At 47.6% G+C, this 24,662-nt stretch overlaps 1 protein-coding gene across 2 annotated transcripts in view; it reads left to right on the plus strand.

The window, feature by feature from the left end:
- The window catches only part of LOC147452285 (pyruvate kinase isozyme G, chloroplastic-like), an 80,560-nt gene that overhangs the window by 51,538 nt on the left and 4,360 nt on the right, over positions 1-24,662 (plus strand). The gene's annotated exons all lie outside the window — the stretch shown is intronic.

Below are 24,662 nucleotides of genomic sequence, written 5' to 3' on the forward strand. Positions count from 1 at the left end.
GTTGATGCTACCCCATGCTTTAAGAAGAGCTCTTTCTTTTCCATCCTTGGTTGTATTTCCCTGTACATCTGGGACTGCATTGGAAGAGGGTGGTTGTGGAGGTTTGGTAGGACAGTCACCCTTCATATGACCAACTTGTCCACACTTGAAGCATCTGCCTTCACTGATGTAAGTTCGCAACTCAGCAGGAGAGAGATATCTCCCTTTCTTGGGCTGATTTGGCTTTGCTTCTGCTTCGGAGGCGGTTCTTTTCTTCTTTTGCGAAGAAGAAGTAGAGGTAGGCTGCTCATGGAGAGCCTTCTGCTTGGCATGGTAAGTGCTTTGCTCCATCTTCCTGGGAGTACCCTTGTCATGTATTCCATTAGCTATGCGGGTTGATTCCATAAGTATCTGCAAATTACCTCGAGGGTAAAGCTTCATAGCCTTTTGCAAGGCTTCATGCAATCCTGCTTCAAACTTGCGCATCTTTTCCGAATCGTCAATCTTCTTGAATGGAGTGACTTTCAAGATAACGTCCCAAAACCTATCCACATAGCGTGGAACAGTTTCGTTCTCCGACTGTGAAAGTCGATCCCATTCTTTCTTTACCTCTTCCTCATAGTTTGGAGGAAGGAACTGTGCGTAGAACACCTTCTTGAAAGCAGTTCAATCTTGGGGTTTACGATCTTCTAGGATAAGGGTTAACCACTAACTGCTGGCGGTGTCTTTCAGGTACATACTAACATGGCGAAGCTTGGATCTTTCTTTAAAATTCCCTTCAGCAAATGCAACTTCGAATTGGCGGATGAAAGCCAAAGCTTTGTCATTATCACGCCGTCCATTGTAGGTGTCGAATTTCACATCTTTGTCTCCCGACTTGAATGTTTTCTGCCTGTGGTGCTTCCTCTTATGATGCTCCTTCTTTCTATGCTTAGACTCCTTATGGACAGGAGTCTTTTCCCTTGAATGCACTTCTTGCTGCGACGGATTGTCAAGAAACATGTCTTCCGGAGCAACGATGTCATCCAAATCCTTCATGAAAGAGAAATGAAGGGAATCAGGGGGATCCTGCTCTTGAATCTTTGGGTTAAACCGTTTTCTGCCTGTGGTACTTCCTCTTATGATGCTCCTTCTTTCTATGCTTAGACTCCTTATGGACAGGAGTCTTTTCCCTTGAATGCACTTCTTGCTGCGACGGATCGTCAAGAAACATGTCTTCCGGAGCAACGATGTCATCCAGATCCTTCATGAAAGAGAACTGAGGGGAATCAGGGGGATCCTGCTCTTGAATCTTTGGGTTAAACCGCACATGACGTTCTGGAGGTTTCCTGTGCCTCTCGTGCATGCGGGAGGTTCCAATCAAAGGATCTTTCCTTGGTTCTGGCGCCTTTGGGTTCTACGGGATTTCTCCCGACCCCATTGGCATTTTCTCCTTCCCTTTCTCAAGAGTATGGAGAATCTTTTGGACTTCTGGATGGGAGAGAGCTTTTTGCAACTCTTCCACTTGCTGTTGAAGGAGAGAGAACTCTATCTCGCGTCCTCCCATTTCTGCAGTCTGCCAAGAGTCGTCAATCCCTTAAGGAAGAGAGAGATGACCTTGCTCTGATACCACTGTTACAAAAATACGGAGTCGTAAACTAACGTTTAATTGCACTTCAAATACTCAAGAGAATTAGAGAGAGAGAGAGAGAAAGCTCGACACTTCATTGGGGACCAGAAGATGGGCTGGTCCCCCCCCATAAAGAGAATATCTTTATTACTAAGGGAGAATCTTTACAAGCACGAGAACGGGGCGAAAGCCCGTCCTCTATTCTTTCTTGGCCTTTTTCTGCTTCTGACTGAGAGAGTAGAAGAACTGCTCTCTGACTACTGAGAGGATCTATCCTGTTCTGCGAGATTTTGGGAAGCTCTCGTAGGGGAGAGTCTACCTTCCACAAAACTCATCGGAAGCTCTCACGAATGAGGGTCTATCTTTCGCTAACTGTGCCACTTTGGACGTAATCATTCCTGCAATTAACCAACCACAGAAACATGCAAAACACACACACATACGCTTGCTGTAATTTTCTGCACATAACCAGAAATTGTTACCTGAGCGTGTTCCAATGCCAAATTGGAGGTCCTTTTCGCGATGGAAATGCTCCAAACTTGGTGTATGTGTAGAGTAGGTAGTGGGGAATGAGATTCTATTAAGACTTTGCTGAAATTCACCCTAATACAAGTGATTAAGGACTGAAAACAGGGAATTTGTAGCAGCTAGACAAGGGAGAAAGAGAGTTTTCTACTACTTTACGCGATGAAACTTCTCCCAAAGCTGCAAGCAACCATGAGAGGCCTTGTTCTAGGTGATGGGTGCTCAGAGGCTCCACTTACACCACAAGGTGCTGCTCTCAAGCTTCAATGGAGAGCTTCACTGCGTAGAGGATGGTCAACTTGGGGGGGGGGGGGGGGGGTAGTGCGCTGCCAACCTGACAAGAGGGGGAGGGGCTGCTCTCTTATAGCCTCCCAGAAGAGGGGGCGCTAGCATGAAGAGAGGGAGAGAGAGAGAGAGAGCGAGATTGCATGGGAAAGTGTGCCAAGTGACACATTTACTTTAAAATTTAAAAACCATTCAACTTTTGACTTTAAAAATCCTATGCTAGTTAATGAAATGTACAATTAAGTGCACAACTGCACACATAGATGCAACAAATGAAAATGTTAGCTGCTCCTTAGCGCATTGCCGTGCCAGCAATGCTCATGCATTACCTGTTCGCACTTGTCCGGCCATTTGGTCTAGCGTAAATCATTTAAGAATACTTTTAACTAACTTATCCTAAGGCCGTAAAATAATCAAGCCTTAGGGTTAATAGTCTAAGGACCCCATCTCATCCCTGTAACATGTCGAGTATATCATCGATCCTAGGAATCGAAAATCTGTTCTTGATGGTGATTTTGTTGAGAGCTCTATAATCAATGCACATTCTCCAAGATCCGTCTTTCTTCAAATCCAACAACAGTGGAGAGCAGTACGGTGAAGTACCAGGCTGGAAAGGACCCTTTTCCAAGAGGTCTTTCACTTGGTTCATAATCTTTTCAATCTGTTCTCGCTCACACGGTAAGGTGGCCGGTTCGGTGACGTGCTTCCAGGTATCAGGTCAATGGTCTGATCTTCAGGCCCTCTAAAAAGCAATCGGCATGAGTGTGGAGAAAAATCTTGGCATTCTTTTGATCAGGTCAAAACATATTCAACCTTTATCCATCGTTCAATTCTCTCCCAAAAGAATGAGTAAAGAAACTGAAGTTCATCAAGTACAATCTCTGAGCCCTTCATTTGTCAAAGTCGCGTTCTCAGCCGTGGGAGTCAACCACGGCGTAGTTCTGGTGGTACCAAGGGATTCCGAGTAGAACGTCACTCGCGTGCCTTGAACACCCCTGTCATTGCAAATGAAGTTTTCCAATTCTCGGTGTAATGGCAACATCCCATCCGGGTGCTAGTCGAACTACCTCCGCCTGTGGCGTCAGTCTGTCGGGCGTAATTCCAAATCGAGCCGGCAATTCCAAGTGAAAAGAAGTTGGCCTTGGCTCCTTCAAAAGAGCTTCCTGATCCATCACTTCGTCCCAAAAAGCGGCAAAGTTTGTACTTTCATTCATTTGATTCGGTGCAAGTCCCACGTCATGTGGTACCAGTTCTGCTTTTCTATCTTCCTTTTCTGCCACGTTCCTCAGCTGCTCTCGAACTCACAAGCCTGTCGTCGTTCTTATCATTCTCTTCTTTCGGTGCCTGTTTAGGGCACTTCGCAGAGATATGTCCATGTTCCCCGCATCCAAAGCACTTCCGCTCCCTGATGCAGTGAGCTTTCTCCTGAGGAGTAAGCTTGGGTCGTGCATCCTTCTTCTCTGGGTTGCTCTTTTTCCTTCTACTTTCATTCCCAGAAGTGTGTTCGGCTCGTTGTGTCATGGCCTCATCTGTGGGGTAGGTCAGATTGCCAGAGTGAATGGCAAAGCCCCGCTTCGCATGACTCATCAACTCCTGAATAGAAGCTGACTTCTGTTCCAAGCAATGATCTTGGATCTCTGTAGGTAGACCCAAGGTAAACCGCTCAATCTGTTCTCTGAATGAGATCTTCTTGAATGAAGAGGCGGGTAGAAAAGAGCTCGAGAATCTTTCACAATAAGCATTGATTGTATCTTTCTTGGTCATCCGAAGATGGTTCCAAGCAGCTCGTACATCTCGTTCATATTCTTGCGTCAACCAAGAAGAAATAAAAAGCTTCTTAAATTTCAGCCATTTAACTGGCACAGTCTTGTTTAAAAGAAGAGTGGACCACCAAGTACGAGCATTCCCCTTAGAGTAAGAGGTAGCTCTCCGAATCTTGGAGCGCTCTGAATAGCGTCCTCCCGCGAAAGTGATGTCAAACTGTTGTATAAAAGACAAAGCCTTCGAAGCATCTGAGTATCCTGAGAAAGTATCAAACTTGATCGAGTGGCCACCTTCCTTAAACTCTCGGACTTTCTTGCTTTTATCTTCGAGAAAGTCATACTGGTTGGCTTTGTAAAAATTCTTCTTGTTCGCATAAAAGTTTCCGTCATCGGAATCTGAGTTGTCTGTAGACGAGTCCTCAGTAGAACTGTCAGTCTCTGGGCGAGATTTAGCCTTCTTTGTCTTTCTCTTGCCCTTTCCGAAGCGTTGCTTCTTGCTTCGCTTTTTACCTTTTCTGTCTTCTTCGCTCAAATCCGAGGAGCTAGAAGAACTGTCAGAAGAAGAAGAAGAAGAAGAAGAAGAACTGGGTACTTCTTCAAATCGAACACGCTTCTTCTGTTTCTTTGCCTTGTCAAAAGTCGATTGACAACTCAAATAACTTGGAAAGTCGGTGCTTTTCTTTTGCTTTTTGCCATGCTTTTTGGCTTTCTTCTGTGCGTCAAAAAGCAGAGCAATCTGTGCTGCGCGCGTCTGCCGCACGTGTCGGAGCTGGGGACTTGTCGAGCACCGTGTGCGAGCCACGAAGGTTGCAAGCACACAACTAGCAGGCCTAGCAAGCTCACAGAGAGCAGGGGTGTGTCACTCACCTCCCTGCGGTTGTCGCCGTGAAGGATTCCTCGCCGCCAAGAAGAGGGACCCGCCGCCGTACTGCGCTCAACCGCCTCGCCGTCGCAGGTGCCGTCGCAATGCTCGATCACACTCACACTCTCTCCCTCTCTCCCTCAAGCGCGCGCGCGCACACACACACACACACGTGTGAGCACACAATGGAGATGGGGATGGAGATAGGGCACAACGTCTCAGAATATCGTCCTTTCCTAGCCTGTAGAGAGTTCCTGCAATGAGAGAGTAAGGTTCACATTCTTGTAACAGTTTTCGAGCTATGTCCTTACGAAGCTCTTTGGGTGGAAAACCATTAATTAGAACTTTCACAATCTTCTCACTCCATTCAAGTATGGTTTCGACTAGGAATAGAGAAGTATCGGGTAATTCATCATCGACTCCAGTAGGGGCTTCACCATTGGGTATGCGAGACAAATGATCCGCCATGACATGTCTTTTACCAGGTCTCACCACAATGGTAAAATCAAACTCAAGGAGAATTAGCAACCATCGTGTAATTCTTCCCGTGGAACAAGGTTTATTTACGAGATACAACAAGGCTTGATGATCAACATAGAAAACAAACTTGTTGGCCAGAAGGTAGTAGCGAAATTTCTTCACTGCATAAATCATACCTAAACCTTCTCGCTCTATAGTGGTGTAGTTTCTCTCGGCATCATTCAATTGACGACTTGCAAAGCTGATTTGGTAGTCCAATTTATGTTCTCTTGGTTGAGCTAGAACACACCCAATAGCAAAGTTTGATGCATCAATATGCACATGGAAAATTACATTCCAATCGGGCACGCGTAGAATAGGAGTGCTAGTCAAGGTCTTTTTCAATGACTCATAAGCATAGTCACACTCCGCAGTCCAGTGGAACTCAATAAGAAGCTTGTACAAAGGACGAGCTATCTCGGCAAAGTTTAAAATAAACCGTCGGTAATAACCAACATGGCCCATGAATCTTTGAACTCCCTTATAGTTTGTAGGTGGTGGCAATTCAACAATGGCTTTAATTTTGCTCTCATCTGTGGAAATCCCATTTTTGGACACTATATGCCCTAAAATGACTCCAAGAAGCTTGTACAAAGGACGAGCTATCTCGGCAAAGTTTAAAATAAACTGTCGGTAATAACCAACATGGCCCATGAATCTTTGAACTCCCTTATAGTTTGTAGGTGGTGGCAATTCAGCAATGGCTTTAATTTTGCTCTCATGTGTGGACCCTAAAATGACTCCATGTTTAACCCAAAATTGGCATTTGAAAGGATTTAAGGAGATGTGATACAATCTACACTTCTCAAACACTTTTCGTAAGCATGATAGATCTTCTTTCCAAGAGGAATAAACACGAAGGTCATCTAAGAAAGCTTCGCAAAATTCCCTCAAATATTCTCTTAAAGCAGTGTTTATTAATCTTCGAAAGGTAGCAGGAGCATTGGTTAAGCCAAAGGCCATAACACGGAATGCAAAAACTCCAAATTCGATTATAAAGGTTGTTTTACCTTGGTCCTCTAGCGCAATTGTGATTTGATTGTAGCCAGAGTACCCATCTAAAAAGCTATAAGCTTCCTTTCCTGCAACTCTTTCAAGCACATGTTCCGAATATGGCAAGGGAAAATGGTCCTTCCTAGTGGCGGCATTGACCTTCTTGAGATCTACGCACACTCTGAGTTTTCCATTCTTTTTTGGCACAATCACTATTGGAGACACCCATTCTGAGTGCTCAATAGGGTATATGAATCCGCATTCCACAAGCTTTTCATTCTCTTCTTGAATGATCTTTGCATATTTAGGATTCATTGGGTAGGGTCGTTGCTGAACTGGTTTAGCCATGCTATTCATGGGGATTGTGTGCTGCACCACGAAAGGTGAAACACCTTTCATATCATGATATGTCTAAGCAAATATATCCCTGAATTCCTTGAGAAGTTCTTTAAGTACACACTCCTCAGTCGCTGTCAGATCTTAGGCAATGAAGAAAGGTTTAGACTCTTCTCCTGGGTCTGCTAACTCTATTTCCTTAACTATCGGTGGACCATCATAGACTCCATTGCTCCCATCGATAGGTTTTCTTTGGGCCTTTGTATACACAACCTTACGTTCCTCTGTGGTATAGGATTTGAAATGTTCAGGTGCAGGGTGTAAGTCCGTGGGGTCCTGTTGTTCTGTGGACTGTGATTTAACTTCTGATTCCTTTTGTTGTTGAGCTAACTCTCGATTTTGTCGTCTCCTTACGGTACGGCTCAACCTTGGCTTCTCTGTAGCCTCTAGTTGTGCGATATCAATGGGTTGTGGATTACACCACATAACGCTTTGAAGGTATTCACCCCAGTTATCTACCAACTTTCGATGAGCATCACATGTCCCTATATAATTAAGCCATTCTGCGGGAGATTTCTTTTCATTTATTCTAGCACGCACATTTGCTCGATATCGTCGCCTCTTATATCTCTTACTCTTCTTGTTTAATTCTCGATTACGGTCGATTTCTAGTGAAGACTCACTAGATGAATCACTACTTGTGTCTTCTGCTCCCTTGGATACATTATCATCTACGTTACCACTGGGCCCTGAATGGTTTGTCCCCACATTTGCACTAAGATTTAACTCAGATTCTTCGTCCTCAGAGTCAATTTCAACTGATGATTCCGACCCCAAATCGTGTGGACTATAGTCTTGTGAGGCGCTACTGGTTTCAATGCCAGTCAAACTTTCATCTTGTAGATCGTCAGAAGCTATCTGCCTTGCTTCTAGCATGTTTAAGGGTACAAGTGGTGGTATTTCATCCCCCTCAGGTGTTACCCAAGTCGTCCCCCTATTTCCCCAAGTGTCTATGGTTGCTGCTAGGTGGACCCAATCCACATTGTCCGACTCAGTCGTCCCAGGTAGTACATCCATATAAGGAGAATCTTCCCCAACATCAGTGTCCGCTTTACACGTGTAACAATACTGCAATGGGGCCGAGTGAACTGTGGTGTCAGATCTATGATCAATTATAAACCTGTTTCCTAGAGGATGTGCTCGACCTGTCACAAGATCCACTCGAATGACAGAATCTTGGAACTGGAAGTAGACATGGTTTTTAGACCAGTCATGCATCATTTTTGCTTCCCTCATGAAAGGACGTCCTAAGATCTTCTCCGATGCCATAGTGTGTTTGGAGAAATCCATAACAATAAAGGTAATCTTTATTTTATGTCCAAAGACCTTGATCTTGAGATCTTCTAGCATCCCAATAGGTTTAACAATAGACCCATTGGCCATCTTCACTACTATGGTTGTGGTCGCAAGGTGAGGTCTTCCCATAGTTTCCCAGCAATTTTTAGTCACAATGCTAACCCCAGCGCCACCATCAAGGATTCCCTTCACAGTTAATCCCTTAGTAGTGATTGGTATGGTCGCATTGGATTCATCACCCTCAAAGTATTGTCCCAACTTGTTAACAGGTATTTCTATAACAAGGTTCTCATCTAGGTTGGGTTGTGGATCTAAGTGTTCCTCCTCTATTGGCATCTCCCCAGCTCCATCCATCTGTGCAAATTGTGGTAGCCCAAACTTCAGTTCTCCATTGAGGAAGGCTCGAAGAGCTGAGACTAGCTCGGGGTCTTTATATAGTTTGACATGATGGTGGTTCTAACTTCTGAAGACATGAAATTCATCAATTTGGCAATGTTTAAAGGCACCTTTTGGCCTTGAGTCCCTTGACGTGGGGAAGATGGGATCTCCATTTCTTCGATAGGATCAGGTAGTCCCTCTGTAAATATTCTTTCCATCAAGAAGTGAGTACGTCCACTTTCCCATGACTTTAAATCGCTTTCTTCTTGGATGACACTAGGTATGTCCAAGGGTCTATGGACTTGGTGAGGTTGTTGTTGCGTAGGGAACACGGTGTCTGTAATCTGGATCTTCCTAGGTGTTGGTTCTAGATCCCTTTGGGTATCTTCTACCAAACTCCTTAATTGCTTGACTCGCTCAATCTCCTCTGTAGGGTTTGGGTAAGTTCCTATCTTCTTTTTGGATCCTGGCCATTGTGGCTCATGAAGATCTTCCTTGTTGGTTTCTATGTTAGTGGTCGTTTTGGTCTCCATGGTTTCACTTGAATGAGAATCTTCTTCAGCGTCGTTCATATATACGGGGTCATCACCAGTCCCTATGTTGGCCTTTGAACCGAGATCTGAATTCGCTGCTTTTTGCGATCTCTTTCTTCGTGTTTTCTTCTTTTTCTGAGATTGGGCAATTGATGCCGTGTCTCTTTCCTCAAGAATATAATTTTGTTTTTGGAGCATCGATCGTATGAGTACGTTTACTGGTACCACGAGTGTACTTGGTGATGGCTCCTCGGTAACTTCAATCAAGTTTAATGGCGTGATCTTCGGTGCATTTGGATTATTTGGACATTGGGCAATCAAATGATCTATGCCACATCGATTACACATGAGTATCGGCATTGTAGACGTGCTCGCTTGATTGGTTTGCATTAGTGTGGCGTTCTTTTGTAGCCTAATAGGACACTCGGCTACACGATGTTGGACCTCCACACTCAAAGCATTGAAGAGGTGGTCTCTTAGCAGTGTAGTTGATATTTTGGCCTCTTGCCGCAAGAGCAGCTACTTGATATACAGGTTTGACTTGTCCCCAATAGTCCTCCATGTAGTATTGTGGACTTTCTTCAAGCACATCCATCCCATAGGCGATATTAGGATCTATAACTTCCTCATAGCCTTCCAAACAAGAAATAGATGACTCACAACCCACTTGATTCACAGAAGTGATTCTCGGATGTGGTGGTTGCGGTCCTAGCACTGGAGGTGGTAAGGGTGTTGTTTGAACAACATTTTGGGCCCTAGGGACCATATGTTGTGATGTTTGTTCAAGAGGTGGGGCCGGCATCAATGCAGGCACTCGAGGCGTGTCTGTCCATGCTAAGGTTGGTCTATTGGCCATCGCACGCTTAAATACTATGCAATCCTTAGCTAGATGACCATACCTCCCACATGCATTGCAGTTCCCATTGAATTTTACTCTAAAAGTAGGGCATTCACTGGTACTATGCGGTCCATAGCATACTGAGCACCATTGTTGCTCCCTTCTTGGATACATATGAGTGTTTTGCGGAGCACGATTGTCTCTAAGACTCTCTTGAATAGCCTTGGTGAGATCTGCTAAAGTCATCTCAGATATCTTTGGCTCCTTAGCAATAGGCTTTAGGGTCATTGGCTGATGCCCTGATGCTTGCGAGCTAATAGATTTAGTCTCAACAGACACTCTTTCTCCTTGAATCATTAAATTATCCTCCAATTGGATCGCATTGGTGGTGACTGCTTCCCAAGTGGTGATACCTCTAATGACTAGACCATTGTAGATATCCTCGTGTCGTAATCCCCTAATGAATCTATCAAGCAATTGGTTATTGTTGAAGCGCTCATTTGGATTACAACGAGAATTCAAATGCTTCAAGCGACTTATAAAGTCTCTCACCGACTCTCCTTTCTCTCGTTGGGCTTTCTGGAGCTGAGAGGCTACACCCCAAAGCACTCCCTCTCGTATGTATTCTTTTAAGAACAATCTCCTAAGAGTAGGGTAAATCGTTTTTTCTTCCACCCTTAGGGTTCTATACCAATTCCCAGCCTTTCCACTTAAGGTTAGGCTTAAAGCATTGCTCTTATGTAGGTCATTGTGTTCTCCTAGAGAATCACATATTTGTTCAAACACTTCGATATGCTTTCTTACATCCCCGTCTCCACTAAATTTTTGTGTGAGCTTGGCTATTTGTACTGCCTTACTTCTAGGCTCTCTATCAGGCGTGTTACGCATATTCTCAGCAATAGATCGACCAATAGCTTGAGCAAATGTTGCCAAGTCACCTAAGTGAGCAGGCACCGTGGGTGAAGGCGCGCCAGAGACTACATGTGGAGTAGGTATTGGCATTGGGCTTAGCGCATAGGAAGCCCTTGCGTTCCACGTTGGGTACGATGTTGTGCCATGTGGTGGTCCATAGTTCATATGAGTGGCCCTAGGCATAGCAGACGTCGGATGTGACATGCTAATGCTAGCCGGTATAGTCCCATGGAAATAAGAACTTGTGTATTGTGGTTGTGGAGCATAGGTAGTTGAAACAATGGGAGCGGTAGGGACTACATGAGTACGTGGACCCATAGGTGCATACGATTGGTACGCACTTGTAGGTACTATTGCAGGCATTGAGCTTCCATGTAGCGGTGCTTTACTAACGAACGAGGTCCATGGTGTGTTTCTTGGCATGTCCATCATTGGGGTAGGCATGGTATCCGTGGTGTCATCCAGGGAAAGATGAGTTAGACTTGGAAAAGTAAAGCTATCACTTGTGGGCTCAGATTGCATTGAGACCCCTGGCGAAACAACATATAGGGGATCGATGGGACTCACTGGGGGAGTCTCCATTTGTGATAGAGTGGGTTGTTTCCCTTTGCCCGTGTCTAAAAATCGCATAGGACCCGTCGAAGGTATGTTCATTCCTCGATTTTGCCTCTCGGACTGGATAATCCTATGGATGACATTGCAGATCATGTATTGTTGTTCCTTTAGACTAGTGGCACTAGATGTGGATTGTACAACTTCTAACCAACCCACATGGCATGTGTAGCCCATGTATAGGTCGGTCAAAGTCTCCGTGTGTAGGTCATATTCCCAATTTTCATTGAGAAATACCCCGTCCAAACTTGGTGTACTAGAGGGTTGCCGTGAGGTGGATGCAATGTTGCTTCCCGTGTTTTGACTTTTAGTCACCTCTATCTTAGAGGCGACTTTGGAAGGTGGTAGCTCGGTAGGGCCCTCATTAAATGAGGTAGGTAGAATGTCCACGTGGAAACTCTGAGGGAGTGTGGGGTCTACAGGAGATGTGAATGGTGATTTTACTTCCCCACCCCCTTCGTTTACTTCACTAGCCGTAGGTTCAGAGCGCATAGCTCTACTAAAAGTTTCCATCAAACGGCTAAAAACACTAGTTCTAGGTTGTTGGGCCCAGCTAGGTACGGTTTCATTTGTTCCCCCGGGGCTTTGTGTAAGATGCTCTTCCATAATATCGTAGTCAGAGGAAGAGTCGCTAGCCGCTATATTTGGGTCTTGGGTTGCACTACCTTGGGTCCCCGCTGAGGGCGTAGACCCTAGCGTGGAAGGCTAGTGAGTACCCCCGTAAATCGAAGCACTAGCTAGTTGTTCGGACTCTAGCACACGACCAGAGCGTAGATACATGTGCTTTGGGTGCCCTACAAGTGTCGGCAAGTACCCTCAAAGGTTACTTGCTTTGTTTTGTGGGTGTTTTGCACCTCGTTTTCTACTTGATTTTTTCTTGTTTTTGATGTTTTTTGAGGTTCGAAAAACGGATTGGGACGTGTGATAGCTCGAAACGAGCGTATCGCTTAGGAGATCTAGGCGCACTTTAGAGAACACTGTTTGACTATCGGAAGCTCCCAAAGTCCCTAAAACAGTCAATTTCTCCTAGTTTCTACTTGGGCACATGGCTTAAAATAGAAAGTTAAAGGGTGACTTGTGGAGGGAAAGGTGAAGGCTTTGCCCCACATGCTTTCTCCTTTCACTTGAGCACTAGCCTATATATAGTGAATAGCATTTACCTTATATCATAAGACCAAGCCCAAGCCCAAGCCCAAGCCCAAGCTCAAGCTCAAGCTCATCAAATGATCCCGATCCCGATCTACCTTTTTGGACAAACTTAAAATTTTCCCCTCCCGCCAATAAATCAAATTTATTTTCTAGCCATTGCAATTTTTACGTTTTCTGTCATTTTTGTTTTTTATTTTCTGTTTTTCTGTGCAGAAAACGAAATATTCTCTGTTTTTTGCAGAAATCGAAATGGTCTAGCTGTGCTGAAAACGAAATGAACAAATATTCTTTGTTTTTGTGCAGAAACTGAAATGAGCTAACTGTGCAGAAAACGAAATGAGCTAACCCACGACACAGCACGACCTTCCTACTTAAACTTGGTGTCTCCACAGGGCAGCACAGAGTGCTTCCCGGAGCTTGGTGCAGGGCAACTCCCCGGCAGCGGCGCCAAAAATGTGCGCGTCTGCCACACGTGTCGGAGCTAGGGACTTGCCGAGCACCGTGTGTGAGCCACGAAGGCTGCAAGCACACAACTAGCAGGCCTAGCAAGCTCACAGAGAGCAGGGGTGTGTCAGTCACCTCCCTACGCTTGTCGCCGTGAAGGATTCCTCGCCGCGAAGAAGAGGGAGCCGCCGCCGTACTGCGCTCAACCGCCTCGCCGCCGTAGGTGCCGTCGCAATGCTCGATCACACACACACTCTCTCCCTCTCTCCCTCAAGCGCGCGCGCGCACACACACACCCCCCCCCCCCTGTGAGCACACAATGGAGATGGGGATGGAGATAGGGCAAGAGCACTTCTTCTATTGCACACTGAGAGAATAGGTCAATTTTAGGTTTAGGTGACTTTTATATGAGCTCGCCCCATTCACATTTGGGCGTCCATGCTTAGCCAACTAACTCTTGCGTGTTCCAGTTAGAGTGCGCCTCTCATCGGCGATCACTCTACCCTTTTCCTATTGGACCGACAAGCCCGGTGCCTGACTCTACTAAATAAATAATATGGCATCCGTTGTAGGCGATAGGGTGTCCGTGAGCCACGAGGGTTAACACGTGTATCAACCACCTCTGCTACTTCCTTCTCTGAATATTGTTTGGAATCAGAAGGTTTCTTGAAAGCAGATTTCGGGCGTGGTGTAGTGGTTTTGTGCCACTCTGCATGCACTTCCTGAAAAGAAGTCTCGCTCATATATTTTGCCAATTTCGGATCCTTCGCAAAACTGAGCATCATCTTTGTTGCATCGCCGATCAATTGACGACGTTTCATCTCTCTTTGCTTTGCCTGAGTAGGCCGAGGCGGGCCATACTCTCTGTCTGAATCTTTGTTGTGATCCTAGCCCGCATCTCCAGATGCAGAGGGAGTCGACTGATCCTTGTGTGAAGCCATAGGTGCCGTGGAAAAAAAAATTGGGGATCGGATTTCCCGTAGAAGAGAAATCGGCCGTGCTCTGATATCACTGTAACAGACTTTGACACTCCAAGTCAAGAATCAATCCCGACAGCACCAAATAACCACTTCAAACAATTCACAGATCACAATAGATTTGCACTGGCCCAGCGGAGTTCCGTGCCTAGAGATATTGGCCCCAAAGACTGGCGCCCCTTTCGGTATTTCTTTTTGTATTAATTAATCATCAAAGTACAAGAGAGCGGTTAGGGTTTCACTCTCAGACTCTGCGTCCAGATGCTCTGAGAAGTGAGGCCCTCACCACTAATTTAAAGATTACAAGGGATGCCCAAAAGCAGAGCCCCAAAAGCTTGAAAGCAAAAGCAGATTCTCTCTCTCTCTCTCATACACTGAGATCAGAGGCAGGTATGAGGCCTTATTTAGAGGACAGCCCACTCTCCGAGAGATCATGGACTCTCGAGATCAGAGACAGCTCGGACGTTTCTTACTAGAGATACAGAGCCATCGGGACACACTACTACAGCCACACACAACTACACAGACAGAGGGGAGACAGTCGCAGCTCACAGACTTCTTTCAGAGGATTGCCGCCCCTCCCTCACCAGACACTCAGAGGGGAGTGACACCCCCACAGGCGGAGGTGAGCCGAGCTAGACGACGACCACGAGTCACAGGCTACAGGGGCGCGAGCTCCCACCACCGACAGATCGAGGAGATCCGAGCCCGGGAGCGCCGTGCCACTGAGGAGCGAGTGGCTCAGATGAGGGCAGACCCGACAGCTTTCATCCGGGTAGCCTTGGCACCAGACCCGCCCATGTACCACATCTTACATCCCCCCATTAGTACAGGATGGAGCTAGATAGCTTGATGCATTCTCATGATTGTACTACCTTGAGTATATAGACATGCATATACCCCTAGAGATAGAGCTCCATCCCTCCTCAGATACTCCACTACCTACATTCAGTTCAGTTTTGTATCAGTTTTGTTTCATTTGTCTTTCCGATAGACGGATGACATACACACCATGTACATTTGATTTGTCTCATAGGCCGATTTCGGCCTGACATAGACGTAAAAAATCTTTCTTTCTTTCTTTCTTTTCTCTCTCTCTCTCTCTCTCTCTCTCTCTCTCTCTCTCTCTCTCTCTCTCTCTCTCTCTCTCTCTCTCTCAACGAGAGTCAGTAAAAAGCAAGTTCTCTTTTTCTCTCTTTCTCCCAAATCATAGCAAAAAGTTAAGATTTGTGTCGCTCAAAATTTCAAAAAAGAAAAAAAAAAAAGAAAAAAAATTTATCACCTCCGCGATTTTCGAAAATTAGGGTTTTTGGCAGAAATTAGGGTTTGTAGGAATTTTAGGGTTTTTGGCAGAAATTAGGGTTTTTGCTGTCCGTAGCCACGTAGCCACGTCATCACTTTGTGACACTCTGGCATTACCTCCTGCATATGAGCGATCTGTGAGAGGGTAAGATCATCCTCGAGAAAGATGCCCGTTTTCTTAAGAGTTGGTCTCTTCTTCAAAAAGTCCTCCTTCGCTTCCATGGAGGAAGAATGAAGGATGAGTGCCCTTTCTTTCGAGGTTTCCCCCTTGCTCCCATTTTTCTTGTTGCTCACTCTCCATGCTCTTGAGTGCATCGGCTCATGAACCCCCCATCAAAGCCATGAGTTCTTTTACCTCTTCGTCCACATTATTTTTGTCTTTAAGGCCGCAAATTCTCACATGTAAAGAGCGCACTGCCTTCTGTTGAGTCTTTGTAATAACGTCCACCCAAGAGGTCGTCATTTCTTTTTGCTGCTCTTCCCCCTCTTTGATGGCTCGCACTTGTTCTTTGATCGTGTTGAGCTCTTCTATTACTGAAGGTTGCAATTCTCCTTCAAGTGTATTTCGTGATCGTGCCTCAACGAGCTCCCTCTTGAGTGACGCAATCTCTTCGTCTTGGGCCGTCACACGATCTCCCAGTGCAGTGATCTTGCTTTCTTGGGCCAGAACGCGATCTTCGAGCAGTTTTATTGTACCTAATAGGTGGCGGTTGATCTTGTTAATGGTCTCGACCATTTCTTCTTTGCACTTTTGGATTGCGTCCTCTAAGGGTCGGGCTTGTCATTCTGCTTCCTCATGGTTGGTTGTTACTAACAAACGAGACGAAGTGTTGCGGAGATTATGGCTAAGGAATCACTGCCGAGATCACCAGGTATCAATACCTTCCTTGAATAACCACTGCCAAGTGAGACGTGCGACTTCACCACAAAATTGTCCAGCCCACTAAAGTGCATTCAGTGACACTAAGGCGCTGCAGGCTGTCAAGGTCTGCAGCAGCTGCAGCCTGCAATGAAGGGGGAACTCTTTTTAACCACTGAGTCCTTGGATTGGCCACATTAGCTGAAGCCTCTGCAGATGGATTCCCTTCCCTAGTTAAAATGCCTTGAGAATCAGTTCCCAATTGTACTTAAATTTAAACTTAAATGATATCCTGCTGCAAGCGTACACGTGTGAGCGAGGCCCATGCGTGACCTGCTTGGCTGCACGCCTTGTGTTTTTGCCTGCCCTACGCCCTGGTGGTTGTGGCCCTCTTCACTACAGGAGAGTCTGCCCACAGTGCGCGTGGCTCGACTTGGGCGTTTGTTTCAATAACGTGAAAAGTGCGCCCAGCTTCTCTGCGCAACCTGCGTGCTTAGTTACCCGCCCCCCTGCACGTTTGGCCCCTGCTGCTCGCACTCTAGCTACAGAACGTGCTCGTGCTAGTTTGCTTTAGGGTTTGCAACAAGCTGGGCATCGCGCTGGTCTGCTCTAGGGTTTGCGACAGTGCCAAAACAACTCGCGACTTGGTATGCAGCAGATTCATGTGGGCATTTAATTCATGCTGGTCTATTCTAGGGTTTCGCTACTTCATCTGCAGTCAGTAGAACCTGCTCGCGTGGCCCTGCAGCTTACTCTCCATCGCGCACAGAGAGAGAGAGAGAAAGAAAGAAAGAAAGAAAGAAAGATTTTTAACGTCTATGTCAGGTCGAAATCGGCCTATGAGACAAATCAAATGTACATGGTGTGTATGTCATCTGTCTATCGGAAAGACAAATGAAACAAAAACTGATACAAAACTGAACTGAGTGTAGGTAGTGGGGTATCTGAGGAGGGATGGAGCTCTATCTCTAGGGGTATATGCATGTCTATATGCTCAAGGTAGTACAATCATGAGAATGCATCAAGCTATCTAGCTCCATCCTGTACTAATGGGGGGATGTAAGATGTGGTACATGGGCGGGTCTGGTGCCAAGGCTGCCCGGATGAAAGCTGTCGGGTCGGCCCTCATCCGGGCCACTCGCTCCTCAGTGGCACGGCGCTCCCGGGCTCGGATCTCCTCGATCTGTCGGTGGTGGGAGCTCGCGCCCCTGTAGCCTGTGACTCGTGGTCGTCGTCTAGCTCGGCTCACCTCCGCCTGTGGGAGTGTCACTCCCCTCTGAGTGTCTGGTGGGGGAGGGGCGGTAATCCTTTGAAAGAAGTCTGTGAGCTGCGACTGTCTCCCCTCTGTCTGTGTAGCTGTGTGTGGCTGTAGTAGTGTGTCCCGATGGCTCTGTATCTCTAGTAAGAACCGTCCGAGCTGTCTCTGATCTCGAGAGTCCATGATCTCTCGGAGAGTGGGCTGTCCTCTGAATAGGGCCTCATACCTGCCTCTGATCTCAGTGTATGCTCTGCATCTACATACAAAGTGCTCCTCACTCTCCACCTCCTCTGTGCAGGCTCTGCAGACGCGCTCCTCCCTGGGAACACCAGTATGTCTCCCGATCTCAATCTCTAACCTGTGTGAAGCCACTCTCAGCTGACCAATCGCCACCCGTGAGCTATGTGGCATATATGTGTCCATGTAGCGTGGTCTCTGTATGAACCCCCCGGACAATATGGTGAGAAACTGGTCTCTGTAATCTGACATCCTCGTCCCCAAGCCAAGTGACTCCCAGACTCTCCTAGTGTATAGCTGCCACAGATCCTGTCTCAGTACCAAGTTCCTCTCATTGCGAGAGAGGTGAACATATGGTGAGTGGGGGTCGTACTGGAATGGTGGTAGGCTCTCCATGTCAAGACCGTGTCCCTCAAACCATGCTCTGACCTGTGAGTACCATGCTCTCTCATGCCCACTCTCTGATAGCTGTATAGCTGCCTCAAATGCTCTACGAGTAAGTCTGTCAGGAGGTAGCTCTCTCATCCTCTGGATGAAGCAGACTGTCTGGAATAGTGCCTCTACCACCATGGGTGGTGTGGCGAGCTCGGCTCTAATAATGTCATGTGGCACTGTCTTCTTGCTGCGGAGCAAGCGTGAGATCATACATACCTGTGGCCTCTCAAGCTGTGTCCACTGGTCAGCTGTCAATCCTGGTGCCCATACTGCCGTCGAGTACATCAAGGCCGGGGTGACTAAGGTGTCGAAAAGCCACCCCTTCGTGCGGGGTTCCTGAAAGTGTGCCTGGTGGCATCTCCGCTCTAGCATGGCCAGAGCTGCATATCCTCGGGTGAGCCTGTCAGCAGCAGCCTGCCTCATAGTGAAGGGTCCTGGTAGGCTGGTGAATGTGATGCCACGGTAGACATAGGAGGTGACTACATCAACCTTTCCTCCTGCTGCTGTGAAGGTGGCAGCGCTCCTCACTGCACTGGATGTGTGAAAGATCATAACCTTGGTTTTGCCAAGGTTCACAGTCAACCCCTTGTGTGTGCTGAATTCGTCCAAGGCCTCAAGATGGCGTTGCAAGCCCTCGGGTGACTCTGAAATCAACACAATATCATCAGCATATAACATGATGTGGACCGGAGTACCTGCCAAGTCGCTCCCCTCTCCCCCTGCTCGCAGTATGTAGTCGGAGATCTCGTCGATGTAGAGCCCAAAGAGTGTCGGGGAGAGTGGGCATCCTTGCTTAACACCAATGGTGCTAGCAATGGTCTCTGAAAAACCGCCTGGGCAACGAACTCGACCCGTCACCTTCTCGTAGAGAGCATATATGGCCCAAATCATCTCTGTTGGTACCCCAATGCTGTGAAGGCGCTGGAAGAGTCTCTCGCATGGGACTGTGTCAAAGGCCTTGCGGAAATCCACAAAGCAGCAGTAAAGTCTCTTCTTCCGCGCCTTTGCCCCATCAATGAGGCAGCGCAGAACGAAGATGTGATCAGTGGTGGAGAAAGCTCGTCTGAAACCTGCCTGGCCTGGAGCTCGTAAACCCTCGATCTCTGCGTAGCAGCTGAGCTGTGCCTCAAGTACTGCTCCATATAGCTTGTCGTAGAGAGCATATATGGCCCAAATCATCTCTGTTGGTACCCCAATGCTGTGAAGGCGCTGGAAGAGTCTCTCACGTGGGACTGTGTCAAAGGCCTTGCGGAAATCCACAAAGCAGCAGTAAAGCCTCTTCTTCCGCGCCTTTGCCCCATCAATGAGGCAGCGCAGAACGAAGATGTGATCAGTGGTGGAGAAAGCTCGTCTGAAACCTGCCTGGCCTGGAGCTCGTAAACCCTCGATCTCTGCGTAGCAGCTGAGCTGTGCCTCAAGTACTGCTCCATATAGCTTGGCCATCGTGTGGCCAATCATGATAGTCTTGTAGTTCCCTGGATCCAGGGTGTCGCCAGATTTGTGGATAGGCACTATGGTGTGCTGTGTCCACTCCTCTGGGAAGCCCTCCCCTATAGCCCGGTTGAAGACATGTGCAATCAACGGGGCTATAGTGGAGGCCGCATAAATGATGTGCTCACTCTGTAATCCAGTATGGTCAGCTGATCGTCTGTGCTGCATGCGGCGTATGGCCCTCTCTACCATCTGTGCTGTAAAGAAGGAGGAGCACGTGGGGCGTGGCTCGTGTGGCTGTGGGATAGGAGGCTGTCCTGGCACCTCGTAAAGTCGCTCTGCATAATCATGCCATATCTGTGGATCCTCAATAGCTGTAGTCGGACGTGGCTCGCGCAGGGTGCGCCATGCTGTCGCGCTATCCATGCTCATGAATAGGCGGTATAGCTCAAGCTCCTGTGCCTCTTCGAATGCTCGCCGCTTTTGGCGTGTCAGCGTCTTCATATGCCGTCTGGCCTCTCTCTCTGTGATCTCTCCTAAGGCTCGCTGTGCGCGGAGGCGTCGGTATAGCTCTCTGCACTCATCATCATACCAGCGGTTCTGAGGCATAGTCCCGGGGGGGGGAGTGCGTCCTGTGTGAGTGGTGTGTGGAAAGGAGCTAATAGCTGAAGTGTGGAGAACGGAAGAGATATGTGATGTGAGAACTGAGAGTGGTGTGGATGGGTGGAGGAGGCATAGGCCATGCTCGACCTCGGCCGAGTAAAGAGAGGCTAGCTCATGTGTGAAATGGATGGTGGTGTGTGGAGTGTGTGCTGTGGAGCTGTGTGGGATGGTATCTCCGGTGATGGAGAAAGAGAGGTATGTGTGGTCGGCTCCGATGGGTATGGGTGGAATGGTGAAGGATGTGATAAGGTGTGTAGCCTCCCTGGGTCCCATAATATAGTCGACTGTACTCCCCCCTCCCTCTGCAACTCCATGTGGCATACAAGTCAGGCCCCCTGAGGTGGGCCACTGGACCATCCCGTTATAAATAACGAGACGGTGCTGGGAGCCAAGTCGAAGTAGATGTCGTCCGTAGGCTGTGACTGGAGCTCTGTCTGCTGTATCTCTCATAGTAGCCTCCTCATCTAGAGTGTGTAGTGCCTCTGGGTCCTCGTGGTCATATGCCTCACACTGCTCACTGCGCGTACGAGCATTGAAGTCTCCCATAAGGAAGACTTCACCCAGTGTGGAGTACTCCATAATCTCCTCCGTGAGGCATGTGTACGGTGACTCCTGCTCAATAGGGGCGAATCTGGAGCCTGTGGGAGCAAAGTAGCAAAGGGCAATGTCGACGATCCTGTCTCGTGAGAGCTCGAGGCGAATCCACATGTAGCGGGCCTGTGGGTCCCGGGCAACAATCTGTAGTCTACTGTGAAGCCCCTGTCTAAAGAGTATGGCCACTCCTCCTGAGCCACGAGTGGTGTGTTGGTGCATACACCCCCGATGTAGAGACTCCCACTGGAATCCATGTATCCGTGGTAGCCCTCTCTCTGGGCTCTCGTGTGTCTCTGTAAGTAGAATGATGTCTCGACCTCTCATCACCTCCTCAAGTCTCTTTGGGTGTGTCCATAGGTCTCCATTGCAATTCCAAACCGTGACATGAATCTCCTCGTGTGTCCCACAGGCCGCGAGTCCCTATGCGATGGTCTTGCCATCAATGATAACCCTACCATCTCGATATACTGCCTTCTTCCCTTCTTTGCGGGCTTGGTGGACTCTAGGCATGCACGCGCGACGGTGATCTTGTTGCATCTTTGTGAGGTCATCATCAAGATAAATCGGGGGGCCTTCTAGCCCTCTCAAGATGACCCTCTTTCGGAGGAAAGAAGTTCGAGACTCCTCGGAGGCGAATTGGAGGATGAGAGCTCTCTTCTTTGGATCTTTGCCGGCTCTCCAAACTTTGGAGAAAGGGATCTCTTCTTCCTTGTATCCCACTTTCTTGCATAAAGCTTTCCCATCGCTCTCGGGTGTAGACCCTTCTTCTTCTTTGATGCCGGTCACTCGCACATTGAGACGGCGAGCTTGTCGCATCTTCTCCTCCTCGATGGTTGTGTGTACGATGAGTACCTCATCTTTTTGGGCTTCCTCTCTTGCAACCTTCTTGATGTTCTTTTTGACCACTTCGACCCATCCTTCTTTGGTGGCCTCTAATTTGTCCTCAATGCTTGCGGTGAGGGCTTTGGTGATCTCCTCCTTGAGGGCTTCCTTAGCCTCCTCTTTAATCTCTCCTTCTTCGGGGGTGAGGGATGTGATGGAAGCATGAAGGAGATCAATTTGTGCCTTCATCTCTTCTTGCTCTTTCCTCCATCTCTCCCTCTCCTTCCCGTTCTCCCGTTCCCTTCTCTCCTTCTCCTCTTTGAGATTTTGGATTTCCGCTCTCATGTCCTCCTTCTCTTCGTTCCATAGCTTGATGAGGGTGGCTTTCTCCTCCTCCCATATCTCTCTCTCCATCCGCCATTCTTTCATGTCCTTCTCCAATTGTGCAAGCCTCTTGTTCGTGAGCATGAACGTTGTCTTCATTGTCGATGCCGGCGTCTTGATGATGGGGGAAGACATGGCTGTCTTCGTAACTACCCTCTCTTCATATTGTGAAGAAGAGGGGAGAAGGGGAAGAGAGGGAGTACTTGTGTGTATGCGTGTATGTGTGTAGTGTGTGTGTGGGTATGTATCCGTGTGTGAGAGATTGGGGGCAGCGGGCCTGGTGCACTTGGTAATGTTGCCACAGTGAGGCAGCGGCAAGTGCTACAGCCTTGGCAGCGTGCAGTCGCAACAGGTCAGCTACAACGGGCTCAGCAGCAGCAGCAGTGGCGCGCGCAGGGGGTGAAACAGCAGCAGCAGTGGCGCGCACAGGGGGCAGCAGCAGTGGCGCGCAGGAGAGAGAGAGAGAGAGAGAGAGAGAGAGAGAGAGAGAGAGAGAGAGAGAGAGAGAGAGAGAGAGAGAGAGAGAGAGAGAGAGAGAGAGAGAGAGAGATGAAATGAAATGTTATATTAAGGTCTTCAAAAGGCCAAAATGACCTATGAGACCAAAAAGTTACAATTGGTGAATCTGATGCGATGTCTGAGTACGGAAATTACCAAGTTACAAAGAACTAACACTAAAACACTAAGGCACTAAGGAGAATGGGAATAGAGGGGGGGGGGGGGGGGGGGGGGGGGGGGGGTTTGTGGGTTCAGATGAAATCTCTCATCGGTCGCTGTCGGATCTCATCGACTTCCTCCATGGTCAGAACTCTGGTTGGGTGTGTGTGTGTGTGTGTGTGAGAGAGAGAGAGAGAGAGAGAGAGAGAGAGAGAGAGAGAGAGAGAGAGAGAGAGAGATGAAACGAAATGAAATGTTATATTAACGTTTTCAAAAGGCCAAAGTGACCTATGAGATCAGAAAGTTACAATGTGGTGGATCTGATACAAAGTGAGAGTCAGAGTAACACGATGACAACAATGACAAAAATGAAATGACAAATGTCACAAAAAAAAACTATGGAATCCTAAACTACTAGGTGTGAACAGCAGCTAGCTGGGATAGCTAGATCACAAGAGATCTAGCATCGGTCGTGGCGGATCTCATCAATCTCCTCCATGGTCAGTAGTCTGATCGGGCGTCGTGCATGTCGAGCCAAAGTGATCCGAATCCTCTGATGCAGCCTCCGTCGATGGTGTGTAGTCCTCCGCAGTCGTGGGCGTCTGGATCTTCCAAGCTCAGTTGCTCGGTCGATCAGTGTGCCTCTGGTGTGAGACGACGAGCTCTGCTGTGGTAGTAACTCTTCCGGGTGTCCAGTGGCAGCTCTAAAGAAATCTGTGATCTGTCTCTGGGACTGGCTAGCCTCTCCTCTCATCAGGCTCTCTCTGTGTCTGCGTAGCTCGAGCAAAAACAAACCCAAGCATCTCTGATAGAGAGAGAGAGAGGCCCCAATCTATTGAGATCGTCTGCAAGTCTTAATGGAAAAACGCTTCTCTCTGTGTCTCTCGCCGCTCACACTCAACAATCAGGACTCGGGCTATGTGATCATAGCTGTCTGTCTTTTCAAATAAAATCTCAAATTTCTCTCTCTCTCTCTCTCTCTCTCTCTCTCTCTCTCTCTCTCTCTCTCTCTCTCTACTCGTTGTAGGTGGCTAAGAATGATTGTTAGTCTGTCTCTCTCTATCCCTAACCAGGTACGAGGAGGATGATATGTCCACGTTGAGTACGCATGGGCTGTGGAGGGATCTGGAGTGAAAGAGGGGGGCGTGGCGGCATACATGTGGATGGGAGGACTGTAGGGCAGATGAGATGGGAGGGTAGGAGGTGTGTGGGGTGGCTGTGGCAGACTGCTCCGGAATGCATAGTGCACAAGATGAAGGCAGGCCACAAGGTGTGAGGGAATTATGACTCGGAGCGTGGCAGAGCAGACCTGAATTGTGGGTGCAACGCAGGACCAGGACTGTGGTGGAGCGATTGAGAGCTCAACATAGGCAAGAGGGCAAGAGGGGGGGATGGGGAGGCCTGCGCAGTGCGCAGGGGGCGTAATGCCGTGATGGCACAGCAGCAGTGTTTTCTTTTGGGATTTGGAGATTGCATGGTAGTCTTGGGGAATAATTAATGGGTTCGAGTGGTTGTTCCAATGCAAACCTATTTATCACAAGCAGATACCCGCTTTGATTTCATGGCTTGTATTTGTAATGATTATTGTCTATCTCTTGGAAGCTTCAAACCAATAAAAAAAAACTGCATTTAAAAAAAATAATCGCCCTTTTTCATTAGCAAAAAGGAGAGGCATCACTAAGGCCTTACCCCTTTTGGGGCAGACCAAAAAGTTGGGAGGGGTTATGTTATTAATTCTAACCTCTCATGGCCTCTTGGCCCGTATTTGCAAGTTGAGAGGCCATGCCACGTCACAAACTTGTGACAGATTCTTTATGATTCATCAAGAATAATTCTAAAGTTTTTGGTTGTTTTATGTTGCAATATTCAAAGTGAAACTTGTGGTCTTTCCTCATCGGTAACCCTTGAACTGGTGCACTTTATAGTTTATACTGTGACGTAAACCCTTCC

This window comes from Adiantum capillus-veneris, chromosome 8 (assembly GCF_014529385.1).
Source record: "Adiantum capillus-veneris isolate H3 chromosome 8, ASM1452938v2, whole genome shotgun sequence".
Lineage (NCBI taxonomy): Eukaryota > Viridiplantae > Streptophyta > Polypodiopsida > Polypodiales > Pteridaceae > Adiantum > Adiantum capillus-veneris.